This window comes from Euprymna scolopes, chromosome 21 (genome assembly GCF_053919585.1).
Source record: "Euprymna scolopes isolate OS-2025 chromosome 21, ASM5391958v1, whole genome shotgun sequence".
Taxonomy (NCBI): domain Eukaryota; kingdom Metazoa; phylum Mollusca; class Cephalopoda; order Sepiida; family Sepiolidae; genus Euprymna; species Euprymna scolopes.
The window spans coordinates 6,316,755-6,331,402 of NC_136502.1; the positions used below are offsets into that span (position 1 = coordinate 6,316,755).

The window sequence follows — 14,648 nt, forward strand, 5'->3', positions numbered from 1 at the left end:
CACTATTTATTATATATATATATATATATATATATATATATATATATATATATATATATATATTCATAAAGTTTACATGAGATAAGTCATCAGTACCGAGCAGTAGGCTCTCATTCCATCAGCCATAATGTCAATAAACAAACAAATAACAATAAAAAAACTAACAATAACAATAAAAAACTAACTAATAGAGTAGGAACTATGTAGGTAAGACAAGACACTGCCATCTGAAAAAAATGGTTTCTAACCGGCAGTAAGGTTTTAAAATTATATTACAAATATTTAAAAAAAAAAAAGTATTACAATTGTATAATTTACTTCTCATCCAGATTCCTACCTAATTAAAAAGTAAAAATACATAAAAATCCTTTTGATGTACGTACCCGTCATGGAGCGCAAATATCATATTCCAAATATCAAGTACATTGCTCAAATAGTTATATTCAGTCAGTAGACGATGAAACACATGTCAGTGGATAATTATATTTTAAAAACAATATCTATGCCGCTCCTCATTTGGGGGTACCAAAAATTGGTCAAAGGGAAAATTATTCCCAACTCGCATTTAGGTAAAAATGTACTTTCGTAAAAATAATTGAATTCATTCAAAACGTATCGCTAACAAAAACAAATAATTAACAGTCGTGCGAGATGGTCTAGTGGTAGGAGTTTAGGCTTCTTACCATATGGTCCCGATTTCGAACCTTGCTAGATTCAGCCACTTTGATGAGGCGTAGACGACGAAACATATGTCAGTGGATAATTATATTTTAAAAACAATATATAATTTTTAACGATAATCCGATTAATAGTATATTGTAGCCATTAAAAGATGATTTTAAAATCCCGGTAGTTCGAATTGAGTTGTCTCTCTTCATTACATATGGCGGATCAAGACAGTTCTTGCTTCGTCATAAAATTTGATTAAAAAAAAAACTATTTGATCAATATACGTCAATTTTGGAATATATCATTTTCGTACTGTGACGGTTTTTCTGTATTTTTTTTTTTTTTAATTATGCTGAATTTTGGACTTGCACCAATAATTTTAAACAAGCGGCATATTTGAGAATTCACCTAAACTTAATGTTACATTATATAGTCATAATAAAAATTATTATATGGAACGTGCGAATCTAAGGATTGCGTGTGTGTTAAATTCCAGTTCATCGAAGGTGGGCAAGATTTGTCTTTGTTAAATGTTTCTTGTCTGAGTTATCTCCCTTGAACGATCTGCTAATCTTTCACGTATTGTCTAATGATTTTTTTTTTTTTTTTATTATTCTAAGTTCTCAATTAAATTATTTATTTATTTGGGAGGGGAGGAATCACCGCTTCTCAAGGCCCGAAAACAACTCGAGGATAATGGTTAATTAGAGTCATGTGGAGAGTGAAAGAACAGCATAATGATCGAAGTGGGGGGGGGGAATTGTGTAAAATCTGATTATTTTATTTTTTTTAAAAGGTGCTTCTTTTAGGAGTGCTTCAACGGAATATGCTCCACAAATTGTTGCGATTGTGACCCTTTAACGTAAATACCTCTGACATGCAGCAAAATCATACCCCTTTACAGTAGAGATCCCCAGATGCCAGAAGTCTTTCTGCTCTCGTTGCTTCTTTTCTCAAACTGCTTGCCTTTGGAATTCCTCCGTACTCTCTATTTCCCCGATGCTACCAACATACCAGTGGCCATGTGCCTAGCTTGGAGGGAATGAGTAAAAGATTTTTTTTTTTTTAAATGTAAAAAAAAAATTATAACAAGGTTTTACCTTCTGAATAGGAAAGTCATACATTATTGACTTTTTCAAAATAAACTCTGCCATTTACATTTGTTTTTGTTTTTTTTAAAGGATTATAAAAATTAAATTATTCCAGTATCATTTGGTTATTAAATTATTAATATTCCCCAATTCTCTCTCTCTCTCTCTCTCTATATATATATATGTATATATATATATTTATATAGTCATCCACATACAGTACTGTTTCGCTCATTTTTCTTAATTCAGCCTTGCCTCGACTAGAGTTTTAAATTTCTTCCATTTCTTTTTTTACGCACATTTTAATTTTTCTTTTAATAATATTATTGAAATTCTTTCCCTTTTCCTTGTACCTATTTGTGAATTATTCCACGGATTTCGGCCTTTCGATTACTTAACATCATCTTCCAATTACGCGATTCCCTTGGATTTTACTTGTGCGAATGGAAATTTAACTAACTTTCTTGGATTCTGCAATTTTGGATTTTACGGTCATTGAATACTTTACCCTTCACCAGACTATCCATTCACGTGAAATCACTTTTTTATTAGCCCTATTCCCTCTGCTTCACTTTTTGTTATCAAGTAAGATCCATGACTTACTTGTAGTTTCATTAAATACTTTTGCAAGCAAAATCCGATCTCGCATTTTGCTAAATCCTAACCTCTGATGAGAAGGAAAGTATTTCTTCAAAACTCTGCGGATTAAGGACTATCCACTTATTTAGTTTTTCTTTTTTAAAATTAAATATGTCTTTAACTCTTTTTTCAAAGTGTTTTTTAACATGTTTTATTAACTATTTGCTCTTATATATATATATATATATATATATATATATATATATATATATATATCAGATGGCAGCAAGTCGTTCTCGAGTATTGCCATTACTTAGTATATCTCTGGCTCAAATGACGCAAACATGAACGCAACTAGCAGCATGTGCCATACAGTCACCTCTATGAACCTTCTATGGTTCAGCACATCCACTGATGTCCCGGTCCAAGCTGTGGTGCCCTGAACACCTACCAGGCCAGACCCTGGAACACGCCCATATCTGCATCAGTCCTCATTGAATGTCCGTTTGCCGTTTTGTTATCGAGATACACACTGATTGCAAAATGTGTATTCCATTGCATATCAAGTAATGCCTGTGCTTGAAGCTTTTTATAGTGAGGAAAGACTTTGCACTGAGAAAATTCCACTCTCTAAACAACTGCCACATTGAACCAAAAAGAAGAGCAAGTCAACATCATTTCCTTGGCCGGTGTAACATAAAATATTCCCCTGTAAATTTTTTTTTTTTTTATCTATTAAAGAGAAAGACTATTTTTAAGATCCGATTTTTTCGATTTCCATCGGATGAATTTTTGTACAAAACATATCTAAGAACACTGCCAGACATATAAATTAGCTTTGTGTGAAATTTGCAAAAGATAAGCTCAGCCGTTTTGGAATCTATGAGGAAGGAACTCACACACACAAAGTGACTTTTCTATAATAGATAGATAGATAGATAGTGATTAATATAAAAATGTTATATGAGATCCTATAGTGATAAAAGGGTGCTCAATATTATAGGTAGAGCATTAATATTAGACAAATTGAAAATAAAAAATTAAATTATTAATTCGTCAAAAGTTAAAACAAGGGATATAAAAAATGAATTTTTTTCCTTCGTCCATGGATTTTCAAAAAGTAGGCTTTTCTCTTCACAGGAATTAACATGGCAAATAAAAGTAAAGAATTACTAGTTTGCATAAATTTGTAAGTTTTGTAAATTGTGAAAATTTTTACCATCTGTTAAAAGAAAAAAATGTTTTTTTCAGAAAAGTTTTTAAAATTTTAAGATTTGGGAAAATAACAAAACAAAGTTCAAATAGATTATTTTTGAAATAGTCGGTGAGCAATGATGTATATGAATCGAAATAGAGTTAAATGCCAAAATCAGTAGGCAATTCATATATATATATATATATTAAGTTGATAGTTCTGAATTTTTCTATATATACTAGACTACCCATGACCCGTTGGGTCAGTATGTTATATTAGCTATGGAATTAATGCATGGACGTGACACTTGTGATGTAAAGAAAATAGTTTTTTGTGACATAATATACTTTCATAGAAATGTTTAAGTTAAAATGAAAAAAAGAATATAGATAGATTTCTATAAGACTTTCTCATTTTATAATGGCTTATTTTTGTAAAAAAAAAAAAAAAATTACAACCATTGAATTATAAGTGGTTTGCCATACTTATAGGTAAATGTGCACTGAACAGATACCATAATACTTAAAGTTAAATTCAAATTTTGATATATCTTTTAATTTAAACGCGAAAAAAAAAAAAACAATTGGCATGTTGAAAATGTACACAGAAAAACAATACCTTTTATTGTCGCGTTGATTATTTATTTGTAACGCAGTTAAAAAAAAAACATTTTCATGGTTATTTATTTATGGTGGTAGTGTAGAAGAAAATATATGAATGTTTTTTTAAGAAAGGGTTATTAAAAAATGGAGAATAAATTTTTTAAAAAGTCGGTGGGTAAATAGCCATTGTAAAATGCTCTTATGGTTGTCAACGGGTTAAAGTAGATTTATTTGTAAGAAAATTGCGTTAAAATAACTTAAATGTAATATGGAAATGAATGATGTAAAAAAAAATACAGAAAGTATTAACAATTGTTTATTTGGATAATTTAAACGTGATTTCCTATTCTTCTGATGAGTTGATATAATAATTAGATGAATAATTCTATGCTACGAAACAGGTGTTGTCAAGAATTGAACATTTTAACATGCTTAAAGAAATAAACGGTAAGATGGAGAATATCTTCAAATTTGGAACATAGACTTTTTGTCATTCTTTTGTTATATGCCTTGTAGTTAAACCGAGCTTCATAAATTAAAATAACTTAAATGTAATATGGAAATGAATGATGTAAAAAAAATACAGAAAGTATTAACAATTGTTTATTTGGATAATTTAAACGTGAAAAAAACAAAAACAATTGGGATGCTGAAAACATACACAGTAAAACAATACGTTTTATTGTCGCGTTGATTATTTGTTTATATACGAATGTGCAACCAGAAGTCGTAAACCAAACGTTGGGTTACAACAGCCATTACAAGGTCATTTGAGTTTTATAATTCTATAGATATAGATATATTAAGTTGATGATTTCCTATTCTTCTGATAGGTTGAGGGCAGAATAAATTCAAAAATTGATATAATAATTAGATGAATAATTCTACGCTACGAAACAGGTGTTGTCAAGAATTGAACATTTTAACATGCTTAAAGAAATAAACGGTAAGATGGAGAATATCTTCAAATTTGGAACATAGACTTTTTGTCATTCTTTTGTTATATGCCTTGTAGTTAAACCGAGCTTCATAAATTAAACAATTGCTATGAATAAAAGGTGAAATATAATTGAATAAGCATATTTTTCTCATGGAAAGTGCTCGACTGAGCTTCAATGTATGGTACCCCCTTGCCAAACTTTCACAAGAAACGCCCGTCTAGCTGAAACAACTATCAATAATTCTCCCCACTTTTTATCTGTGTCTAAACCTAAACGTAGATTCCATGAACAAAGCTTCTTTCTTAGAAATGTGCGCCTGTGGAGTGTGAAACTGTCTTCCGTTTTCCTGCTTTCCAGCTGACTACAATATGGTTGTCTTCAAGTCCAATGTAAACAAGTTCTTGATAAGCTGTTCCCCTTAACAAATTTACTGAATTTCCATTACTGACAATTACTATATTGTCCCATCGACTACTGTACACTCTTTAACCCTTATCCTCGAGTGGCCCCTAGGTGATACCTATGTAAAAAAAAACACAAAAAAGGTATGTGTGTGCATGCGTGTGTGCAAGTATATAAACATCAGAAAAAAAGATTAATCTACATTTTGACGATATTAGTCGTCTTCTCTGAGAATCAAGATTTAGTCTGAGGTTTTATAATTTCACTTATAAAACCTCGACATATCTATTGAGCACTTTGAAAAGGATTTTTTTTTTTTCAGTTCATGCATTTAAACGTATTTAATATTTGTGTGTGTGTGTGTGTGTGTGTGTGTGTGTGTGTGTGTGTGTGCAATCATTCAATGGAAAATCGGCAAAACACAAATGGCTGAAAAAATAAATTAAAATATAAATGTCTAACTTACTGTTTCGTTCTGAGTGGTTTGGATGGTTTTCAAAGAATGGTAAATCCCAATTTCTTTTTTGTTTTCGTTTGGATATTCCTGAAGATAATTTCCAGAAATTTTTTTCTGTTCTCAAACCTGCAATGAAGTGTGAACAGAATTTTTGAAAATGGTGAACTCAATGAGATGTTATATATATATATATATATATATATATATATATATATATATATATATATATATATAAATGAATGATTTTGCATTACGAAACATTTGCTGTCAAGAAATGTGAATGTCAACGTAATTAAAGGAATAAATTGTAAGATGGTCAACATCATGAAATTTGGAATATATGTTTTTGTCATTTGTTATTATATGCTCTGTATTTACATTGAGCTTCATAAATTAAGAATTGGTATAAATAAAAAGTGAAATAATTGCAAAAAATCATATTACCACAGCAATACACACACACACACATATATGAGGGAGCTAAAAGAATTAGAATAAGATCGATTCTTTAGAGGAAACTGATCAGGATAATGCAAAGCTCAGCAAATTGTTTTGAATCTTATAAAGAGTATCAAACAAATAAGAAAATTTAATATTAAATATATATTAATGTATAAAAATATATACTAATGCATATAGATTTATTCATTTATTCAATAAGGTTGATGCATCAATTAGAGGTGTAAGATAAGTAAGAACTCCTTATACCATGGTATTTCGAAACCTAATGCTTCTCATCATAAAATGTTTTAAAATTTGATAAAACAAAATGTTTTAAAATGTGATAAAACAAAAGAAATGTTTTAAAAGGTGATAAAACAAAAGAAATGTTTTAAAATGTGATAAAACAAAAGTTTTTAAATGTGATAAAACAAAAAAGTTTTTAAATGTGATAAAACAAAAGTTTTAAAATGTGATAAAACAAAAGTGTTAAAATGTGATAAAACAAAAGTTTTTAAATGTGATAAAACAAAAGTTTTTAAATGTGATAAAACAAAGAACTTATTTAGATGGACAAAAGTGTAATTTATCTTGCCTTTGGTAACAGTTATTTGTTACACATTTGTTTCTTGATCAATTTTTCTTATTATTATTAACTACAGTTTAAAATAACCGAAAATGAACAATGTATGTATGTTGTAAGTAAAAACAAATCTTAAAATCTTACTAAAAAAAGTCAACTCTTTTTTTTTTTACATAAAAGTAAGAGTTTACCTTTTTCCTAATTCACTGAGTTACAAAGCGAAATAAATTGGCTCTTAAAAATACGTGTTTAGTGTCGTCACTAAAGTAGCATTTTTTAACTGAAATCGCTCCAGACAAGGCATGAAGCCACTTGATGTAAGAAACTAAAACATTTAAAAATAAAATACCACTTCAAAAGTGAAAAATTAGACAATAAGTGGTAACTGGATAGATTTCGACTCAGAAAACATCGTTTCTTCCCCCTTTGTCTGAAACATTGCTCACGGAATGTGAGGACTAAAGGACAAAATAAAGGAAACTAAAAATACCATCTCATTTCGCACACATAAAATTCCTAAATGCATTAAAGGGTTAGTAAAAGAGTCGTTACACAATGAAACGTTCACCTCTTATTGGTTGAAAGAAACAAAACTATCAAGTGTAACGCTTCAGACTTGTCTGCTTGTAAAATATAATCTCTGCAAAACGTTACACACACATGTTAGACGAAATCGTCATGGTCGCACACACGGACACAAAAGCACACACGCATTTCTGAGTTGCCTCCCTTGACGAGTTCATAACAATAGCTGGAAAAATGATAATACACCAATTATCGTATATATATATATATATGAAACCCTGAAGGAAAGAACTTAAATGCCTACTAGACACTATCCTCGAGTGTCTAAGGTCTCTCTGTACAGGAGTTTGTCAGGACAACCTGGCATGAGGATATTTTACCTACAAGTAAACCCTGACTACATTTTCTAAATCACAGAATTCGCAGCTCAAATAAGATCTCCTTGGTATGGCTAACCCACACTGGCTTTTACAAAGAATGGTACACCTTTTCCGAGTTATGTTACCTCAAGTAATAGCATGAAGCTGAATATTCCACCAGACTAGATGAATTCTTGTCCTGGAATCCAGTAAAACCAGGAAACCACAAGAAAGATATAATAAAACATTAAAATAGCAAATTGGGAAGAAACCAATTATGTTCTTAACTTCTTTACTAACTCAGTGTTTGAGATGAAACGGAAAACTCACATAGATATTCAAATATTCAATGTATTTCATATAAAGATCAAGTATTAGCCCCCGGAAGGGTGCCCCTTGATATCTGAGAACATCGATGAAAGTAAAATGAAACAAAAAATCCCGATAGTTTTTATGTAGATGATCTTAGAAAATGCAGGTTTTACCATGACATAGTGAAGTCAGTGTCCACAGTGCTATTGACCTAAACAGATCTAAAAGAGTATAAACAAAACAAATGGTCAAAAAAAATATATTTAAACATGAGCCATCCCTTCATTTAAAAGTTCACCAAGTTCGTGAAATCAATCAATTGTAACAACATTTTCAGTATTTATTAATTAATGATTATAGAATATAATAAATCGATTATTTTATTAGGAAACTTAGTGAAAATATATTATGTTATGTAAACCAAAAAACAATTAACAATTACTAAAGTCATGTTTTTTATTAAAAAAATTCATAAAATTTCATTTTGTAAAAAAAAAAAAAAAAAAAAAAAAAAAAAAAAGACTTTTTGGTGGGGAGTTAGCTACATTAGCATTATTTTGTGAAGTGCAGTTTAAAAAAATGAGAAAAGTTAGTAATACTGAGTATTTTTTTTTTGTGTTTATTAAATAGGAAAAAAAAATTTCCTGAAACTTTCGGTGACATCCACCCTAATCATAAAAAACATTGTATTTTTTTTTTCCTGTTATTTTTATCATTTTGTTGGTGATGTTAATGTTCATGCGTGATTATCCCTAGAAGAGAAAATTATATGTCCAATCACGTTGACTATTGCGAAGTCAAATCTGGTTTGTTTTTTTTTTGGTTTTTTTTACACAGGCATCACCACATTATCAAGGTCAAGAGGCCACTCGAGGATAAGGGTTAAAGAATTACAGCAGAAATTGGACAATATAGTAATCAATTTGGTAAATTTGTTAACTTATATGGAACAGCTCATTAAGAACTTGTTTACGTTAGACTTGAAGACAACCATATTGTAGTCAGCCGGAAAGCAGGAAAACGGAAGACAATTCCACAGGCGTGCAGTTCTAAGAAGCTTTGTTCATGGAATCTACGTTTGGGTTTAGGTATAGATAAAGAGTGGGGGGAATTAGTGTTGTGTGTCATGTGGTTGATGTGTAATAGGAGTCACATGCTTTGAAAGCATTATTTCTTTAAATTTAAAATCCTTACAAACTTGTGTGATGCTCAGTAATTGATTTATTAGATGAAAATAATGAAAAAGACTTTTTTTTAAGTTATGCAGCAAATCTGGTTGAATAAATGTGGACGTCTAATGTTTAAAACGAGGCACGAATAAACAAAGACAATTCCTGATCTCCCCAAGAAACAAAACTGCTAGACAACATTGAACTGACACAATTGATTATCGATGCTATATAACAAATTGATTGAAGCTGTGTAGAGAAAGAAAGAACATATTTTTAAAAACTATTGTCATAACCTTTGAAAATAAAGAGCCATTTTAAAGATTGTAGAATTTTAAGATTGAAATTATTGGGATATAGCGAGGGCCATGTTTAAGTGACATCCTAAAGGTCCCGTCAGTGAAGTTGGTGAAACTATGTGAATTTTTGACTGGGACTTTTCTATGATTGAATCATTCCAAGTCTTTCTTGTCCTTCTTTTTCCTTGTAGAAAGGTTAACAACGACCATCTATTGTAGCTTGTATGTCTTCATCGCACTGGATTAATTAAAATGTAGAATAAAAAACAAAGACTCAGTCTACGATTTCAAACAAATTTATTAAATCATCTTTGTTAAGTAATTTAGGTCATCATCATCTTCATATTGTATGAATCCGAAGATTCTATTGGTGGCATTGGTTTCCCCGATATTTTTCTAGTCGGAATCTCTATTATGTAAAAGGAACTTTGTGTATGCATGTGTGAGTTTGTTCCTTATGAACTCCTTAATGGCAGGGCCAATTTTTTTTTAAATTTCACACAAAGGTACTTTATGTGCCTGGCAGTGTTCTTAGATAGGTTTTGTATCGGAATGTCTTCGATAAGTATCGATAATCAAAAACATCTGATGAAAGAAGGAGCAGTCAATTTTAACTAATGTAAGAGTCTTATTCAACCTAACATCACTAGTTTTATTACCACACAAGCAGAAAGGTCCCGGCATAGAAAATCAACACTAGGCTTTTTGATATGACAGTCAGCGTTCAAAATAAATATTTTTGTTTAGAGCACAATTTAACCATGATACTTGAATTTTAAACTTAAATTCAAGCCATTATAACCGCACAAGTAAAAAGGCCCAGCATATAAATTATGTAGTTCTTTGACAGGGGTACATTCGAAATGAATGTTTCTGTTTAAAGCAAAATTGAACCATTTTTTCCTGTTTATTCACCCCTAAGCAAGGTACAGTGCCACTAAGTCATAAGAGGCTACTAATAGATTTGGAATGATACTATGTAGGGAGCTGGGCAGCAAGATTTGTTTATATTATACTTGAACTTCTGTAAGTCAGTACAGCCAGGGAATCAGGGGCCTGGGAGGAAATTACTTGATATTTGCAGTTTAAATTTAAATTGAACCATTATATAAAAATAATTTTATAAAATCAGTAGGTTCTCTACAGTGCAATGTAGACTATAATGTATTGTGAGGAGGATTGAAAAAATGGGTAATTTCACCGATTTCAATGAAAATATGGGAGGTTGAACCATTCGTGGATCCTCATTTATTCCTGGGCAACGTCGGGTCTCCCTGCTAGTTCTTTCTAGAAAAACACTGAATACTAATAGGCGGAACATTGTGACGGTTGCCAACATCTGAAGTGAAAATGATATTTGTAGAACAAACTAGATTCGAAGTTGGAACACCCAGGTTGTCAGTTCATGTCATCTCGCTGTAAATTAGACATGGAACAGAGAAGAATGTCATTAATTAAATAGATCAATAGATATGGATGAAGACAAAAAAGCCAGGATCTTCATATTTGAAGAGAAAAACGTTTGTGTATGTGTACCATATTGAATTCAGGGTCTGGTGTTAGTTCAGGGCCACAGTGCTGGAGGGATTTTGTTGCGCCCCAAGAGAGAATGTGGGGTTTTTGTCAGTAACATGGCTTGAACAAAGAAAGAGAAAGTTGCTGCATGTTTAGCAATTTTTTTATTAACTTTCTCAACTCGAATGAGTAATGGCGTCTGATTGGACAAGCCAGAAAGGAAGTTGAATGCTTGAACCAATCAGCACTGAGATTATAAATCAAAGAGATTCAACCTAGTAAAATGTAAAGTGTTGCTGCTACTACACTTGTCTGCAATCACAGCTGTTACACCCTGTCGCTTGAGAATTTACTCATTTTTTTTTTAGATATATTTTCCCAGACTAATATAACCACCTTAGACACGTGGCACAATAGCTAAAGGCTCTGATTAACAATCAGTTTAAAGCAAGATTTTTCTAGAGGTTGTGAAGGTTCAATTCTCATTACAGGTAAAAAAGAACTATTTAAGAATTCTACTTAATCAAGGTTGACAGAACGAGAACAATCTACATCCATAAAAGGTTTTAATTTGGTTGTTTTGTTTTACAGCATATCAACCCTTTTGGGGTTATTTAGTGCCGAATTCAGTAATTTTGAAAAAGGGTTTTAGATTACAAATTCTTTATATTGTTCAATATTTATTCATGGTGTTTGATTTGATTATTTTTTTAGATAGGAAAAATGTTTTTATATTTGACTTTGTAGAACATGATTAAATTTTGTAACGGGTAAGGAAAAAAAAAACAATACCATCAATGTTTTGTCCATTTTAGGTCAGAAAGCCAGTACCTTCAGACAGCCTGATCTGGTAGCACGAGCTTAAATAAAGAGTTCAGTTCAAAATTCCATGTAAAATTTCAGAGTTTGAAAAGATGAACCTGAAGAAGAAAAGAGGTTACATCGGCCAAAATGTTGTAAGAATAACATCTGAGATAAAAATAGAAGTTTGAATGACTCAAATAATACAAATTATCAATCTTTATCTAAAAAAAAAAAAAATTGAAGTAAAAATGGAGGATGTTAAATATATATTTACAAAAAAAATTTTTTATCGTGCATACAATTGCAATTTTAAAATTTTCTACAGATTCATATTGTTGACGAGAGAACACATAAATTGTAGAACAAATTTTATTTTGTTTTTCATCTTAATTCTTTAAAAATACTTTTGGAAAAAAAAAATCCTTTGTTTTGTAGGCGGTATAATAATCTGAATGTAAGGGGAGATAACTATGTAAGTTTTGATTTATATTGACTAACGGATCTTGAACTTTAAATATCTTTGCGAACTTTGAATATTTTATTTGGGTTATAACTTCCAGTCATGAAAAAAATAAATAAATAAAGGAAAATTTATTGTACCCCCAAAAATCACATAACTTGATTAAGTAATTTTATTTCATAAAAAGAAAATAAAAATTTACAGGCAAGCAACAATTGATGATCTTTCGACGCTATTTTGCAGGACAAGGGAGATAATTTCAAATATTAAAAACTTCTGCAAAACTTTAGAAAGCTATATTTAACATGAGGAATGGGGTATTAGAAAAACTCAGATTCACTTAAAAAATGATTTTCTTTTTTTATTTTTTAATAAAACTAAATGATTTTGAACACATCCCCTGTCAGTTAAACATGTTCAATTTCTACAGCAAGGATATAGACTGGAACATAATAAAATCAGAAACTGGAGACACTGACTGGGCGACTCTCTTGAGAAAAGCTCGGATGAATGAAATACTCAGACTTCCAGAATAAATGTGCTGAGATCTGCAGAAGATACAGGTCCGAAAAAAAAAAAAAAAAAGAAAAGAAAGAAAAACAAGAAAATAAAAACATTCCCCAGAGACAGAAGAATCTTAATAAAAAAGAGGACAAAAACTAAAGCCAAACTAAAGAAAAAGCCACTTTTATAAACAATAAACACAAACTGGAAAGGGAACTTGAATCAATAAAACGTAAACTTATCAAATCACATGAAGATGAAAGATTAAAAAAGGAGTTAAAAGTCATATCCAACATGAAAACAAATGGCAAATTCTTCTATGCATATGTCAAGAGGAAACAAAACAACACCCCAACCATTGAATAACTTAGGACAACTACTGGGAAATTAGAAAAGTTGTCCAAGCAAAATGGCGGAGATGCTCAAGCAACAATATGAAAGCACTTTTAGTTCGCCTATTGAAGAAATGAGAGTTAACAACCCCATACAATTCTTCAATACTGTATTTTTTTTTTTTTTTTTTTTTTTACACAGGCATCACCACATTATCAAGGCCAAGAGGCCACTCAAGGATAAGGGTTAAAGAGTGTACAGTAGAAATTGGAAAATATAGTAATCATTAGTAATGAAAATTCGGTAAATTTGTTAACTTATATGGAACGGCTCATCAAATTTATGTTAGATTTGAAGACAACAATATTGTACTCAGCTGGAAAGCAGGAAAACGGAAGAGAGTTCCACAGGCGTGCAGTTCTAAGAAAGAAGCTTTGTTCATGGAATTTACGTTTAGGTTTAGGCACAGATAAAGAGTGGGGGCAATTATTGATAGTGTTACTGTATTAGAAACAACAAATCAACTCTCAAGTGTACAGGTTACAAAGACTGACATAATCTCGGCCATTGAAAAATCTCACTTAACTCAGCAGCAGGACTCGATGGCTTTCATGTGCAACTCCTGAAAAATTGCAAACACAAGCTATGTCTCCCACTACAACTGCTTTGGAATAAATCTCTGCAAGAACGATATGTACCTCAAGCTCTGAAGTATGGTATGATTATGTCAATGCACAAAGGAGATAGTAGAAGAATAGCAAAAAATTATAGATCAGTAGTAACAACACATCTAATAAAGATTGTCGAAAGGACAGTGCAACATAAGGTGGTAGACTTTCTGGAAAACAAAGGAGCCTTCAACAAAGGACAACATGGATTTCGACAGGGCCGCTTCTGTTTGTCACAGCTACTACCTCACTATGAGAACATCCTACGTGATATTCAAGATGGAGATAGTGTAGATGTAATCTTTGTAAATTTCGCAAAAGCTTTCAACATAAAATTTGCTCGCTCGGAATTTGTGGATCACTCGGGACATGGATGCACAGCTTCCTTTCGGACAGGATACAAAAAGTACCCATTCAAGGGAGCTAATCAAAGGCAATTAAGGTCATCAGCGGCGTACCACAAGCCTCAGTATTAGGTTCTCTATTGTTTCGTATAATGCTAACTGACATAGATAGAGACCTGAGACATGCAATAGCAACATCTTTTGCTGACGACACACAAATCATGCAAAAGATCTCCACAAGGCTTTTACAAAAAAAACTCAACAAAATTAATAAATGACAACAATATGGCACTAAACAAAGACAAATTTGAACTACTCCAATACGGTAATAAAGATCATCTCAAGGAAATATCTGGATACTGATGTTGGCAACAAGAAATCACATCAAAGGAAGTA

At 31.2% G+C, this 14,648-nt stretch overlaps 1 long non-coding RNA gene across 4 annotated transcripts in view; it reads right to left on the reverse strand.

Moving 5' to 3' along the window:
- The window catches only part of LOC145241979 (uncharacterized), a 266,377-nt gene that overhangs the window by 170,876 nt on the left and 80,853 nt on the right, over positions 1-14,648 (reverse strand). For all 4 annotated transcript variants that reach the window (XR_013862626.1, XR_013862628.1, XR_013862625.1 and 1 more), the window contains one exon: positions 5,946-6,062. This is a non-coding gene — a long non-coding RNA (uncharacterized LOC145241979). The remainder of the gene's footprint in view (positions 1-5,945; positions 6,063-14,648) is intronic.